This window comes from Pongo abelii, chromosome 2 (assembly GCF_028885655.2).
Source record: "Pongo abelii isolate AG06213 chromosome 2, NHGRI_mPonAbe1-v2.0_pri, whole genome shotgun sequence".
NCBI lineage: Eukaryota > Metazoa > Chordata > Mammalia > Primates > Hominidae > Pongo > Pongo abelii.
Genome location: NC_085928.1, coordinates 83,439,980 through 83,454,113, shown reverse-complemented (window position 1 = coordinate 83,454,113; position 14,134 = coordinate 83,439,980). Strand labels below are relative to the sequence as shown.

At 36.4% G+C, this 14,134-nt stretch overlaps 1 non-coding gene across 1 annotated transcript; it reads left to right on the top strand.

Moving 5' to 3' along the window:
* The first annotated feature begins 4,933 nt into the window (after positions 1-4,933).
* On the top strand, positions 4,934-5,036 carry LOC112132803 (U6 spliceosomal RNA). Its single transcript, XR_002914524.1, has one exon. It is a non-coding gene; the product is annotated as a U6 spliceosomal RNA (small nuclear RNA).
* The last annotated feature ends 9,098 nt before the right edge of the window (positions 5,037-14,134 follow it).

The window sequence follows — 14,134 nt, the reverse complement described above, 5'->3', positions numbered from 1 at the left end:
ATAAATATATGGTGTTTATAATGGAAACTAGTCATTTGATCATTTCAGTTACAACAGTGAGGTAAGAAAGCAAACTGTAGACAAAATCTTTTTTGATATTTGGTTATGAGTCACAGGTTGACTCTTTACAGAACAGTTTCACATGTTTGGCTCTATTATCTTTAAATCAAAAGATGACAATCTCAGGCATAGCAGAGACTCAGACCAAAATCCAAAGGTAATCCTATCAAATGTCAAGTTACTGCAGAGAAATGGCTTGAAAAATAGGCCAGCGGTCCATTATTTGATGAACCCCAAGTGAATGCATATGCTTGCGAGTCTCTTTCACTGGGTGTTCTATTAATGTTCTTCCCAATTGTTTTAGAGCATTCATTTAAAAACAGAGGGGCCTTTCCCTTGTTTATGGCTGTTTTGCTATCTGACTACCCATCTCCCTCTATAATTAAATGCCATGAATAAAATAATAATAAACATAATTTTATTTGTACCATTACTCACTGGAGAAATTACGTCTTTACATTTCCTATGAGAATCAAAGAGCAGTCATGCCTGCTTCCTTCACATTTGAGAGAGCTGTGTAGAAGTCACAGGCTTTTCTAGATTCTCTGAGCCTGGGGGGGAGTTTTGTGGGTTAGCAACCTTTGAGACAAATTATTTTGCATTGTGTACATATATACCTATCTTCCCTTGATGATCAAGATTTTACCTGGCCCATGTAAACACCTTGGAAGACTAATTCTATAAAACAGACTTGCATAAAAATCACCCACAACTTGAAACTGGGACATCTATCTGTGGGCATAACGCCATACACTCTAAAGAAAGTAAGCTTTAGCACATGCTGCAAAACTCTTCTAATTAGAAGCCCCTGCTAGTCTTTTGTCCCTCAGTGCTCAGTGGAAGTTCTAAGAATCCAAAGCTTTACCCAAATGTACCTTGCCCCAAGCATCCTGATCTCACTCCCTGGTAACAGGAAGTTCCAGAATGACATCCTCATGGAATTGTTTTATTTTTCTCTTGCATTATTTCTCGTCTGTTGTGATTTTCTTCAGCCAAAGTCTCCCTGACATGACCTACCAAAAAAGAAAACATGTTGAATAACTGCACCATAAATACACAAAATGGAAATGCTGAACTAGCTCCATTAAAATAAATCATTCTAAGTACTGTAACCTTTTTTGTTTTAATTTCACACTTTCTATCATCCTAGTGGTTTGCTAGTTCTAATAATGTTTCCGGAGTCTGTGCTACATATATGAAGACATTCAGGAGTTTTTAACAAACACCAAAATTATTAACTTTCTTGCCTTACGTATTTGCAAGAAGGGGATGCATGAACAAAATAACTTATATCCAAGCATGCAGCTGAAATATTGGAACGTGAAAACTCCCCTGCCATTAACAGTTAATAGTTCAGTGCTCTGGGGTAACAGCAGTTGCTCTGCACTTCTCAGAAAAACATTTGGGAAAAAATACTTTGGACTAATAAAATTAATGTTAGAATGACAACAAATTTCAACATCTGTGAAGCTTTTGGGGAACTTTCAACTCTTACAAATAATATACGCAATTTTATAATTTTTAGGCAATGCACCTATTTATAAAGGCAATTTTTAACATCAAAGGAAAAATTGCTTTATCTAAAATGTATACTCAATATTCAAAGCATTACCACAAGATAAGTAATTTTGGACAAAGATTCTTAAAACTACTAACTGAACAGTAAATATTTGCTCAATTGGACATTCTAAATGTTGAAATGTGTTAGTCATTTTGGTTGAACTAATACAGTACAATGAGATTGCTTTCACTTTTCCAGCAGCCTTCTTAAGTCATGTTAGTGTTTAAAAACTAGTCCTGGGCTCCAGAAAACACTGTGTTAGGGAAGGAAAAACAGACTCTTTGGCTAGAGTTATGGAAGGAGGGTGGAACCTTATGAGTTACATGACTACATAAGATGTAGGCAATTTTATTTTGGCAACAAATTCAGGCTTTTGCATTGGGTTTTTTTTTAGACTGTTAATTCAAATACACATGCACGAATCTCCTACGAAAGGAAAGATTCTTACTCATCTGCAGAGCATAGATAACGATTAATTGTTCCATTTCATCTTTCAGGCTACAGTACTATGAGTTTAGGAACTCTGCAAGCTGCGAAATGATCTGCCCCAGGGTAAGTGACTAGGATCACAATGTAATTACTCAAAAAATGGACTCAGATCATATCCCAAATCTACAGGAAGAAAGGTATATGCTTGATAAATAGTAAAGATGATGTCAAAGATCAGCTTTCTCCCTTTGGTGGAATATTCAGCACTCTCAGTTGTCTTCACAATGTTATATATAAAGCACCTAGAACATAGAACCTTATGTGATGATCATTTCTCAGGTGAAATAGTGCACTGGACTATCCAACTATTTCATTGGCTAGACGTTTACTTGGAAACTCAAAACAAAAACGCAGAATGACTGGTGACATTTATGATATTTGCCACTGGGCCAGTGGACCTTCCTTCATGATGAAATAGGATCTCAGTCTCTAATATGCATGTCCAGACCAAAGACAATTTGATGTAACTCCATTATAGCATATTTTAAACTTTTCTTGAAGTTCAGGAATATATCTTTCAGAATCCGTCAGTACTTCAGAAGCGTGGCTCGCCAAACCAATCAATCTAGTACAAAGTTTGTTTTTAGAATTCAAGTTCCTTGTTACTGCTTTGCAAGCAGATGTCTTCAAAGATATAATATGGTGAAGAGATTATGTGATTTTTGGGTGTAGCAATTCTGCCAGTTATAATTAAAAGGGCCAACATCCAAGTTTTGTTTTCTTTATAAACACTGCAGAGTGTGTCAGTGGCCAATCTAAAATTACCCACAGAGGAGTGTGTGCTCTCTTCTTTAGCACAAGATAATGAAGATGGTGTGTGAACGCACTATGGTTATAATAAGCTGATGGACTTGCGGTCCTACGCACAAACTTGTCCAAATGTAATTATAAGAGTTTTGAGAGAATTGTTGCTTCCTAAACTGACTAGTCAAGTGACTCAAAAGTTAATATCATCAAATTAACAGTCTGACTTTGAAGGTCTACAATTGTACCTCAGAAAATAAATACTTGCAATCAGTCATTCTTTCTTAAAGGGAAAAAGATATCTTTAAGAAGTGTCTCAATGCTGGATAGTCTATTCAGCTTTCTCTCTATGTATTGCTTCTGGAGAGGTGAATTGAGTCTAAAAATAAAAAGTAACAAAGGGCTGAGCGTCCAGCTCTTACCCTTGTGTGTGGAGGAGAGAAGGCCAGTCTGAACCTGCACTGGTGTGTTGATGTGGTTGAGAGGGTGCATTTGTCAGGCTCTGCAGCCTGGATCACAAGGGCGAGAAATACAGTTGGGTCCCAGAGAAGGAAAAGGAATATCTCAAGGTGATTACTGAATCACAAGCCTCCATAGCAGCAGTTCTCATATACAGAGAGAAAGAAAACAAGTCTATGTAAAAGATTCAAGATATCAACATCTCATTCTCTCAGGAACTGGAAAACAATTTGAGACAGAGGGACATGGGTGTCAGAAATCTGGGTAGATTAGAGAGGGAAGCCAAGCAGGTCTTTCTCCTTTGTGTTTTGGGCACAGTCCTTCATAAATTTTGTGGACAAACTGTTGTGTCTCCTTATCTTCCAAGTAATGAGTGTCAAAGCATCCCATTGTCTTTTGAGAGGAGTCCTCTTACTTGGCGGCTGTGGATGAGTGACTTGTAGGTTTCCACAGGGGGTTGGATGCTAGAGCAACTGATGACAAAAATCTCACTCAAACCAGCCTCATAGTTCACTGCAATCTCATTTGCTTTGGATGTCCACACTGGCCTAAGACCAATGTCTCCTGTCTCAAACTTGCCATATTGAACTACTGATCTATAATGGTTAAAAAAAAAAAAAAAAAGACACAAAGGTGAAAGTAACTAGTTTACCAAAACACTAATCATCCAATCCCAAAAACTTTTCCTTTGCTGAACTGTTTTTATATTTCCTTTTTTTTCCTGAGCTATCCCTCTCTCGCTGTCTCTCTCTTTCTTTTTTTTTTTTTTTTTTTTTTAGACGGTGTCTCACTCTGTCACCCAGGCTAGAGTGCAGTGGCACAATCTCAGCTCAGTGAAACCTCTGCCTTCTGGGCTCAGGTGATTCTCCCACCTAAGCCTCCCAAGTAGCTGGGACTACAGGTACATGCCACCAGGCTTGACCAGTTTTTTTGTATTTTTTTGTAGAGACAAAGTTTCACCATGTTACTTAGGCTGGTCTCGAACTCCTGGACTCAAGTGATCCACCCATCTTGTCCTCCCAAAGTACTGATATTATGGGCATGAGCCACCACACCCAGTCAGGTACCTGTATCTTGACAGGTGATTCTCATATTACCACATACTCCCTTCATATAAATATAGGTACATGTTCATGTCCAATCCATTCCCCAAAATGTAGCCAGAGCAGTGTTTTTCAAAGGGCAAAGGGCAAAGTCATTCTTTAGTGTCTAAGTGAAGAGTAAAATACTTCCTCTAACCTATACTCTTATCTAGGCTCACCTGACCCATTTCCCTTCACTCTGCCTGCTCCACCCACTCTGATCCTCTTTCATTTTGTCTCCTGCCATCTGACTTTCATGTGGTAACCACACATCTGCCCCTCTCAGCATGGAATCCTTCCTCATGGATGCCTCCCTAATGAAGTCAAATATTTCTATTTTTATGTCTGATAGGATCATGATTCTGTATGTCATAGAAAGGAGCATGGTTATAATTTTACATTTATATGTGTATCCATTGGTCAACATCTACTTCCTGGACTATAAGCTCTGTGGACTCTAACTATGCCTATTTGGCTCTTTATGGTATCCCCCGAACTTATCCAATGCTTGGAAAATAACACTCAAAAATATTTCAGAGTGCTCAATTCACAGCACATATACTAAAATTGGAACAATACGGAGATTAGCATGGCCTCTGCACAAGGATGACACACAAATTTGTTGAATATTCTATATTTTTCTGTCACATGTTCTCAAATGTAGGAGCTAAAAAAAAATTGACCTTATGGAAATAGAGAGTAGAATGATCATTACCAGAGAGGCCAGGGAGGGTACTGAGGAGGTGGTGGGGATAAAGATTGGTTAGTCAGTGGATCCACACTTGAGTTAGATAGAAGGAATAACATCTATGTTCAGTAACATAATAGAGCAAGTACAATTAAAAATAATTTATTGTATATTTTAAAATAACTATAGAAGTAGAATTGGAATGTTCCTAACACAAAGAAATAATAAATGTTTGAGGTGATGGATATTCTAATTACCCTAATTTGATCATTACCCACTCTCTGCTTGTATCAAATTATTGCATATACCCCACAAATATGTACTACTATGTATTCATGAAAATTAAAGTTTAAAATATTAAAATTTAAAAAAAAGTTCTGAGATGAGGGAATAAATGTCCAGATACATTTCAATTAAGTTGTCATATGTTATAAAGGCCATATTTCTATATTATATACTATATAATATCTGGTGGAACTCCTAAGGAATATGGTTGGGGACTTCTCTAACTATTACACTATCATTACTAATCAGGTTAAGTAACCCTAGTTGTTGAAACACCCGGTCCCAGCATTTCAGCAGATTAACATAACAGAGGGTGATGTTTCACCCTTGGCACAGTCAAATTTGGGTTGAGAGTGTGGGGTCACTCTGCTCCACAGAGTCATACATGGACCCAGGCTCCTTACTTCTACTGTTCAGACCTCCCTTAAGTCTCAGAATCCTCCCTAGATTCTTGAGATCTATCATCCAACAAGCAAAGAAAGAGAAGAGTGAGGCCTAGAAGTGGCTATATCACTCTGTCCACATTCTATTGGCCAAAACATCATTGTACGATCCCATCTGGTTGCAAGGTAGGTTGGGAAATGTGGCCTTCCTAGTGCTACCCATCATTTTGGTTTAGCTCCAGTTAGGTAAGGTGACTAAAATTTGCCAGCAGTTACTAGATACTCCAAAAACTATATTATCAGCAAGGAAGGGAGAACAGTACTCAAAACCAAACTCTCAAGTAAGGAAAGTGCCAACATTAAATGGACTGATTTAGTGGTATTGTGTCTGTCTAGGAATGTGCTACATGGTTTGGTAAATACAGTTTTCCTACTGCAGAGAATCTCAAAACAAGTACATTTTAAAAATGAACTTTGAAGAATCAGCTGGAGGGTATACAGATTTTCATATTCACTTTAGGATTTTTCATTTTCATATTGTACTAGTTAATGTGCCAAAATGAAAATAGCTTTCCACAAAATGGAAGTTACACTATAAAGTTGGAATTGGTATTATCTGCTGCTGAATTGCAATGGAATCTCAAAAGGAGTGATGTAACTATGGAAGCAGGATCTTCTCCTTGAATGTTTCACTAAGATTCTGTCAAACAGATCAGGAAAACGGAATATATGCAAGATTGACTTTTCAATCAACAAGCACAAAAAGGTCCTGGTAGATAAATCAGTCGAAAGAGAACATATACAATGACTGACTGGCAGTATTGTAAGACACCATTTGAGACTTGACATTGAAGATATTCTTGAAGAATAATTTATCTGAGAAAAGATCAACTTGCTCTATAGAACTGCCAAATTTAAAGTTATTCTACTTAATGCATCAACATCAACCTTAATATTTGGGAAGGTTTTTCTCTTTTAATTTAAGTTGTTCCTTCGAGAAAATATGTAGCATGGACCTATTTTTGCTCTTTGATGTACAAAGCAGACATTAAATTGGATTTCAGATGCAGTGACAGAGGCGGACTAAGATTAAACACCAAGGTCGTCTATGAAATTGATTGAATCTTTTGTTTAATCATGGCATACCTCGCCATACAGAAGTGCTTACCAACTTTATGCTTTTCTTTACTAGTCAGCAAATCATTGAATATCTTTTATTATCATTGCTTTCTTCTATTTTCAGGGGAGGAGAGGGCAGTAGGTAACATCGTTCTTGGTCACTATTATCATCTGTCTCTCTCATTCTCTTTTTACCTCACTTCTTAGATAACAGAAGGTGACATCTCAACTAACTCCCATATTTCATTGACTCTAGGATACTGTAAATTGTAAGGTACACTATTTTTTTTTTTACTTACCACTAAGAAAGAAAAACATGGCTGCTTAAACTACAATGTAATGCTTTCTTATCACCTGGAATTTTTATTCTATACTTACCAAAATAACAGTTTTAAACTTTGTCACATATTTGTATCATATTTCACACTTGTGACAACACAAAAAAAATACGTAAAATAAATTGGTTAAAATATTCCTAAAATTTCTGCATATTTATAGTTTAACCCATCCAAATTCATTTTTTACACAGTTGTTGATATTTGTGTTTTTCAATATATTCTTAAGTTCTGCACTATTTGAATATTAGCATCCTTAAATTATTATCTCCAAGACTTTCTTCCAAACTGCTGACACTCACTGCAGCAGTGAGCTTTCCTGAGCAAGCACAGGTGATAACTCTGTCACAACCACTGCCTGGTCAGCAGCAATGTTAAGATGCTTTAAAAAAAAAAAAAAGTACATCAAGAATTTGTTAAACACAATCTATGGTTTAAGATGCATCTGAAAATATAACCCAACAGCTTATCTCTGTTCCCTAATTGGTCTGGTGTTTTCTGAATATAAAATATAACTACCATTACATGTCTTGAGCCTTTTATGTTAATATAGGTGTTTACTGATAAAGGACACTGCTTCCTTCTTGGTATAAACTCTTTGAATTATGATTTCAACAAACGTTTTATTCACCATCTTAATTGTAATTCACAAATTATTTTTGTGGAAACAACAAACTTCCCATGAAATTCATGTAGGTAACATATATTAAAATCTTTATGTTTCTATTTTTACTTAAACTTTGCAAGTTCAAACGTTAACTTCATCTAGCCACTCAAAGACAATGGCAGTTCAACATAGGCATTCTTCAGGTAACGTGCTATTGCATTCCTGAAGAACTGTGATTAAATCAAACATTCATAAATAGAATCATGTTTTCCTACCGTCTTAGATTTTTATATCAGAGCTGGCTTTTTTCAGCTTCTGCTAGATCTTAAACATTCTATCCTTTCTCAAAACTGGCCTTTACCTTGATCTCCTTTTCTCCTGCCCACATCTCTCTTTAAGATAAAGTTATGCAAACTTGAGCTTAATTTACTTGGGAGTGCTCCATGTTTGAAATAAGCTCCCCACAAATACTTTTGTGATGTCTTAAAATTAATGTGTCTTGTGATTAATAAACCCAATGGTTTAGATTTGTTTTATTTTACAGGCTGGCTTACACTGGGGACATTTTGGTTTCCATTTATGGGGTAACACCCCTAAACATGTTCTGCTGAACATCGTAACCCATCCTAACAACTTTGCCATAAAAGCAAAGAATTTTTTATCAACTCCATTATTTTTTATTTGTGTTTTAATTGTTTTTTCATATGTGTTTGTTTTAAAATGCATTTTCCATGGTAGTAGCTATGCAAGCCTTAGAAATGCAACTAGACAGATGTACTGACCACGGTTACCAAGGGAGCAGTTTCCTTGGCAATGGCCAACAGTCATCAAAGCAGTTCACGTTCTCTTTCCTTCCCTTGTGACTTGCTCTCACATGTTGCAAAACTTGGGTAGTGGAAACAGCTCTTTGTAAATCATGAGCCTCTATCCACTCAAAACACCACCAATTTTCATGAAGCCAGCAATTGAGAGAGGGTGGTAAATTGTTTGTGATGTTCTTTGAGAAGTTTTAAAAGGGCCCCAAGCCACAATTCACCATGAAGGATTTCTGATCTCTCTTTCAATTTTGAGCCAGAATTTATCCCAGTCATTTGAAGACGATCCAAAAATGTACCAGCCAATGCCCAAAGGTCAAAGCTGCAAGAGATCCAATAACAAGGGAGAGTTCTTTTATAGAGTAAATATTTTCTAGTGGTTCGAGAGAGAGGGATAAAGAATCAAGTATTTTCTCAACCGTGACTTGCAGTCAAACTACTGTCTATATTTCTATAAGTCATGAATGAGAATATTAATACTTATTTGTAGAGTACCTTTTGATCCTCTTAATAAAGTCTATGATTAAGATTGATTTTTTTTCATCTTAAGAAAGGTTAGAAAAAAAATTTAGTTATATACCCAAATCATGAAAAATCTAAAGTGACGTGCAAAAACTACAATGAACTATTCTTTTCCCAAATAGAGTATACAATATAGTTGGCATGTGAGGATTTGCTGAAAGTGAGGTCTACATGTTAAATGTCTTATGTGGCCAGGTGCAGTGGTTCATGCCTGTAATCCCAACATTTTGGGAGGCCAAGATGGGCAGATCACCTGAAGTCAGAAGCTTGAGACCAGCCTGGCCAACATGGTGAAACCCCATCTTTACTAAAAATATGAAAATTAGCCAGGAGTGTGATGGGCGCCTGTAATTCCAGCTACTCGGGAGGCTGAGGCAGGAGAACTGCTGGAACCTGGGAGGCAGAGGTTGCAGTGAGCCAAGGTCATGCCACTGCACTCCATCCTGGGTGGCAGAGAGAGACTCCATCTCTAAATGAATGAATGAATGAAAGAATGAATGTCTTATGTGTACTATGTCATTTTCTCCTCACAATAAATCTGGCTACTTCTACTATTCCCATTTTACACACAAAAAACTGAGACTTTGGGAAAGATAATTGTTTGTCAAATTTCTACAACTAGGAATTAGTGTAAGGATTTGAACTCCAGGCCAGCTGACTACAGATTTCATATCCAACCCCACTATCCAAAAGTTCTCCTTCTTTATGTGTGCAGACTTTCTTATGTGTCAAATTAACACACATTGATCGCTGTCCTTTTTTCCTATTCTCCCTCCTGCATATATTAGCATGATTGCACCATGTATAAAATCCAAGAATTTGATGTATCAGCTTAGAGTTTTAAAAACATAGAAAAAGAATTTGTAATAAATTTCCACAAGTTTTCATCTAACCACAAATTTTGGAAACCAGAAAATACCAGTGGAGATATTCATGTCCCCAAAGGTATTAAGAAATATTGTTGCAATACAAAAAGTTGACCAGTCACGGTAAACTTAATCAGATGGTTCATCTACAGCATTCATTTTCTTGCAGCAGAATTTCAGCAGAATTTTTTGGAAGATTTTCAGGTTGAGGCTCCATGTATAAATATGTGGGAGGGGAACAGAAAAGAGTAACAAAAATTACTAATATTAGGAATCAAATCTGAATAAACAAAGGCAGATAAAGCAATATGTATCACACTACACTTTAGGTATTCTTTGTAGACCAAACTGGGTCAATAACATATTCCCTTTAACAAGGATTTGAGGACCACCTATACCCCCTTCAACCTGAGCAATTTTGATCTGTTTTATGTATTAAAATTGTAATTGAAGAGAGAGTTCTTGGGCTAAAACAGTTTGAGAATAATTGTTTTAGAGAAGCAAAAACAAAGGAGCAATTTTTATATCTCAAAAAATATGTAATATGGTAGATGCTATTCCGTTTCTTCTAGGGGCAAGAAAAGAGAAAACAGTGATAAATAACAATGGAAGGAAAGATAGAAGGAAATGCTCCTCGTTTCTGAGAGTGTTGACATCTTATAGAAATTTACTTAAGTGGGTCAAAGTAACAGATCTTCCCTAGAAACATCATGGGCAGTATCAAAACCTTCAGAATAATTTTATATTCCCATTTTTCATCTATATCTTACTCCAAGCAGACCATTATTTAATATAACCTAGTTTCTACATGGGAATGTTTCTACTTGCCCCATAAACTAAGAACTGTGTTCAAGTTAGAAAGAATTGAATCATGTTTTCAAAATGGCTCCAATCAATTCGAGTTTGTAAATTTGTCGCATGTATGGTTTAAAATATTTGTAGGTGAAACAAGTATATCACATGTTAAAAAAATAAATATGAAACTGTTCTCTAAACCTCCCTTTCAGATAAAGTTTAAAAGCCTTTCTTAATTTGGCAAATGGGCACAAAATATTAAGTATTTTCAGTATTTTTTTCTTTTTAAAAATAGACACTTCCTAACTATGGCCCATTACAACTCCATCTTTAACAGCCACATTGTGGTTTGGGGATTGTTGTTTTTTAAGCGACACAACATGATTGACGTAATCTGGCATGATTCATTACGATGTCAAGCATCAGCAGAACATTTTGGAAAAAATATTCATCAAAATCTATTACTGTAGAAATTGCCACTTGCAAATTCTTTTTCTGGTTAATTTCCTGCGTTGTGAAACAACACCTTGTTGACGTCAGAGCGCATGTTTTTAGGAAGTGTGGTTATTAAAATAGGTGTTCCTCAAGTCCCAGCATTACCTTCAGGCTTATCATTAAGCATCCAAGGAATATCAAGCAAAATCTCAAAGAAGTTTCTTCCACTATCCACTAACTTTGACTAAAAGGAATATAGTGTTATGACTTGTGCTCCTGCCTGGTCCCGCTTTTTATCTAGCAGGGATGAAGGTTGGTATGTTCAGGTTGGCTGCAGCTTAATTGGACGATGACAAAGAGAAGCAGAGCTAGATTCCCAATTGTCCCACTGCCTGTTGCTTACGTGAATGTAGAAATACTTGCTACATAAAGCTCAGGGTCATAAGGCAAGAGACTAACACCTCTTTATTATTATTATTATTGTCTCTCCAGCAGACAGACATTCACAGACAGGCTTCATTGTCCATGTTGCAACTGACAGTGACCCTGATAGAGGCCAGCTACAGCCCTGTTTACAAACACTCTGAAGCCAGATCAGTCTGACAGTCATGAGATATGGAATGCGCCATTTCTCACCTGGCTTGCGTCTCAGTGTCCATAGGAACAAGAAGGAAGAAGGACTATAAGTCAAGAAATATTCTGAGCAAATATATATCACAACAATATTATTAAATTAAACAATTCTCTAGTTTCAATATTATGTTTCTTTTGCATATTAAACCTTTAAAAAAAAAATCCGTCTCTCCAAAGCTAATATTCACTGTATCTGCTTAAGCAGACTCAGTAATTACTATACAAAGCCTCAGCCAGTACTTAAATGTCTTTTCAACTGGTTTTTAAAATATTTGGTGTTCAACTAACTCCTTAGATTGTAATCCTTTCAATCAGGAATTGTTTCTTCCTTTATACTTGGCATAGAAAGAATTATTGAAATGTCACAATTGTTAAAAGATTTGAGCAAAGGTACTGGTTTAGAGACATATGTTAAAACTTATGGGAATTTTTTTTGAAGAAAGGTTCTGTGCAGTAGCTTCACAATTTATTTTCAAAAATTACTTTACCACAAAAATTCTCCTCTGCCTCAGTTTTATCTGGGCTACCAAAATACACGTCACGTTTGCCATGACTCTGTCTTTTTAGCTGCCCCCAATCTTTTTATATTCTATGTTGTGTGTGTGGCATACAACAAAATTATTCATGCAAAAAATGTGTGAGCATGTACTGGGTGCCAGTCATTGCACTAAGCCCTGGGACACACAGTAAACAAAAAAATGTACCCCCCACCCACCTTTTATAATGCTTCTATCGGGAAGATAGGACGTAACCAAATGTATAAGTAAATATACAATGTGTCATATTTGTTGAATGCTAGGGAGAAAAAAAAGTGAAGTGAAGGTATAGGGTGAAGTGGGGACACTCTAATTCATTTGTTCATTTATTACAAATATACTTATTAAACACAATGAGCTTATGTGTTAGGCACTGTGCCAGGCTAGAATGAAGTAGAAGGAAAGATATACCCAAGCCCTGGCTTATGATACCTGATCACAAGAGAAGAAACTTCATTTTTAACCAGTGTATTAAGCATTCCAAACCCTGATGAGGTTGTACTATCCTGAAGCAGCACAACCATTACTTTGAAGTGTTTCCTTTCCTATCCATGTTTCCTTTCCTATCCCTTAATGATACAATGAAGCTCATGTCTGAGTTCTCCAGAAAGCCCTGCAGGCTTCCTCTTCACTCAGAATTCTCCAATGTGGCTTAAGCTCTTCTGATACCCCAGTCTCCCTCCAGATGCCATTCCCAGTCTCCAACCCAAGTGTCTTGGCAGGCAGCCCTTTAGGGTGGAGAGCTGGCAATACAGTACAAGCCTAGTCCACTTAATCCTCACAAAACTCGTATGTTCTTGTTGCAACGAGTAATGCAATATAGGCTGGTTCACTGTTGCCCTCTCTTCACCTAGTTGTCTCTTTTCAGTTCTTTTTCTCGTGTTTGAAAGGGCACAAAGACTGATCTTCAAGGGTATTGTACATCAAGTGCCCAACTAGGGAGTAGAATTTCAGTCTTCCTTCCTGCAGATACCCACTGTCTCTACAAGCAGATGTCTTTAAGCCCTACACTTGGTTAGAGGAATGGACTGTTCTATTCTCATTCCCCACAAGAAGGAATGGAGAAAAGCCACAGCTTTTTTCTCAGCATCTTTCATCTTTCAGACTCCTTACATTTCATGTAGTCAAGTAGGAAATAAACAATTACAAGATATGAGAAGTAAGAAAATGTGATACATAATCAATAGAAAACATAGCCAATAAAAACAGACCATAGATGACCCAATTATTGAACTTAGCAAAGGCTTTAAGTAATTATAATTATATAAATTATAAATGCATTTAATGTTTTATAGGAAAAGATAGATATAATGGAGATATTTCAGGCAAGATATGAAAACTTTCCAAAGAACCAAATGGAAATTCTAGCACCAAAATATACAATATCTGTTATTTTTGTTAATTCACAAGAGAGGCTTGGTTGCAGATTGGACACCAAAGAATAAAGAATTAATATAGGCAGTTCAATGAAAGGTATTCAAACTGAAATGCAGAAGAAGGAGAGGATGAAAGACTTAAATACATAGAGCATCAGTGAACTGTGAGATAATCTGAAAAGATCAAATTGTACAATTGAGACCTGTAAGGAAAATAGAGAATGGGGCAGAAAAATATTTGAAGAAATGATGTTGAATTTTTTTCCCAATGTAGTTAAAAAAAAAAAAAAAACAGAAAAGAAAAAAGTTTGACCCATACATCCAAGAAGCTCAACAAACCTCAG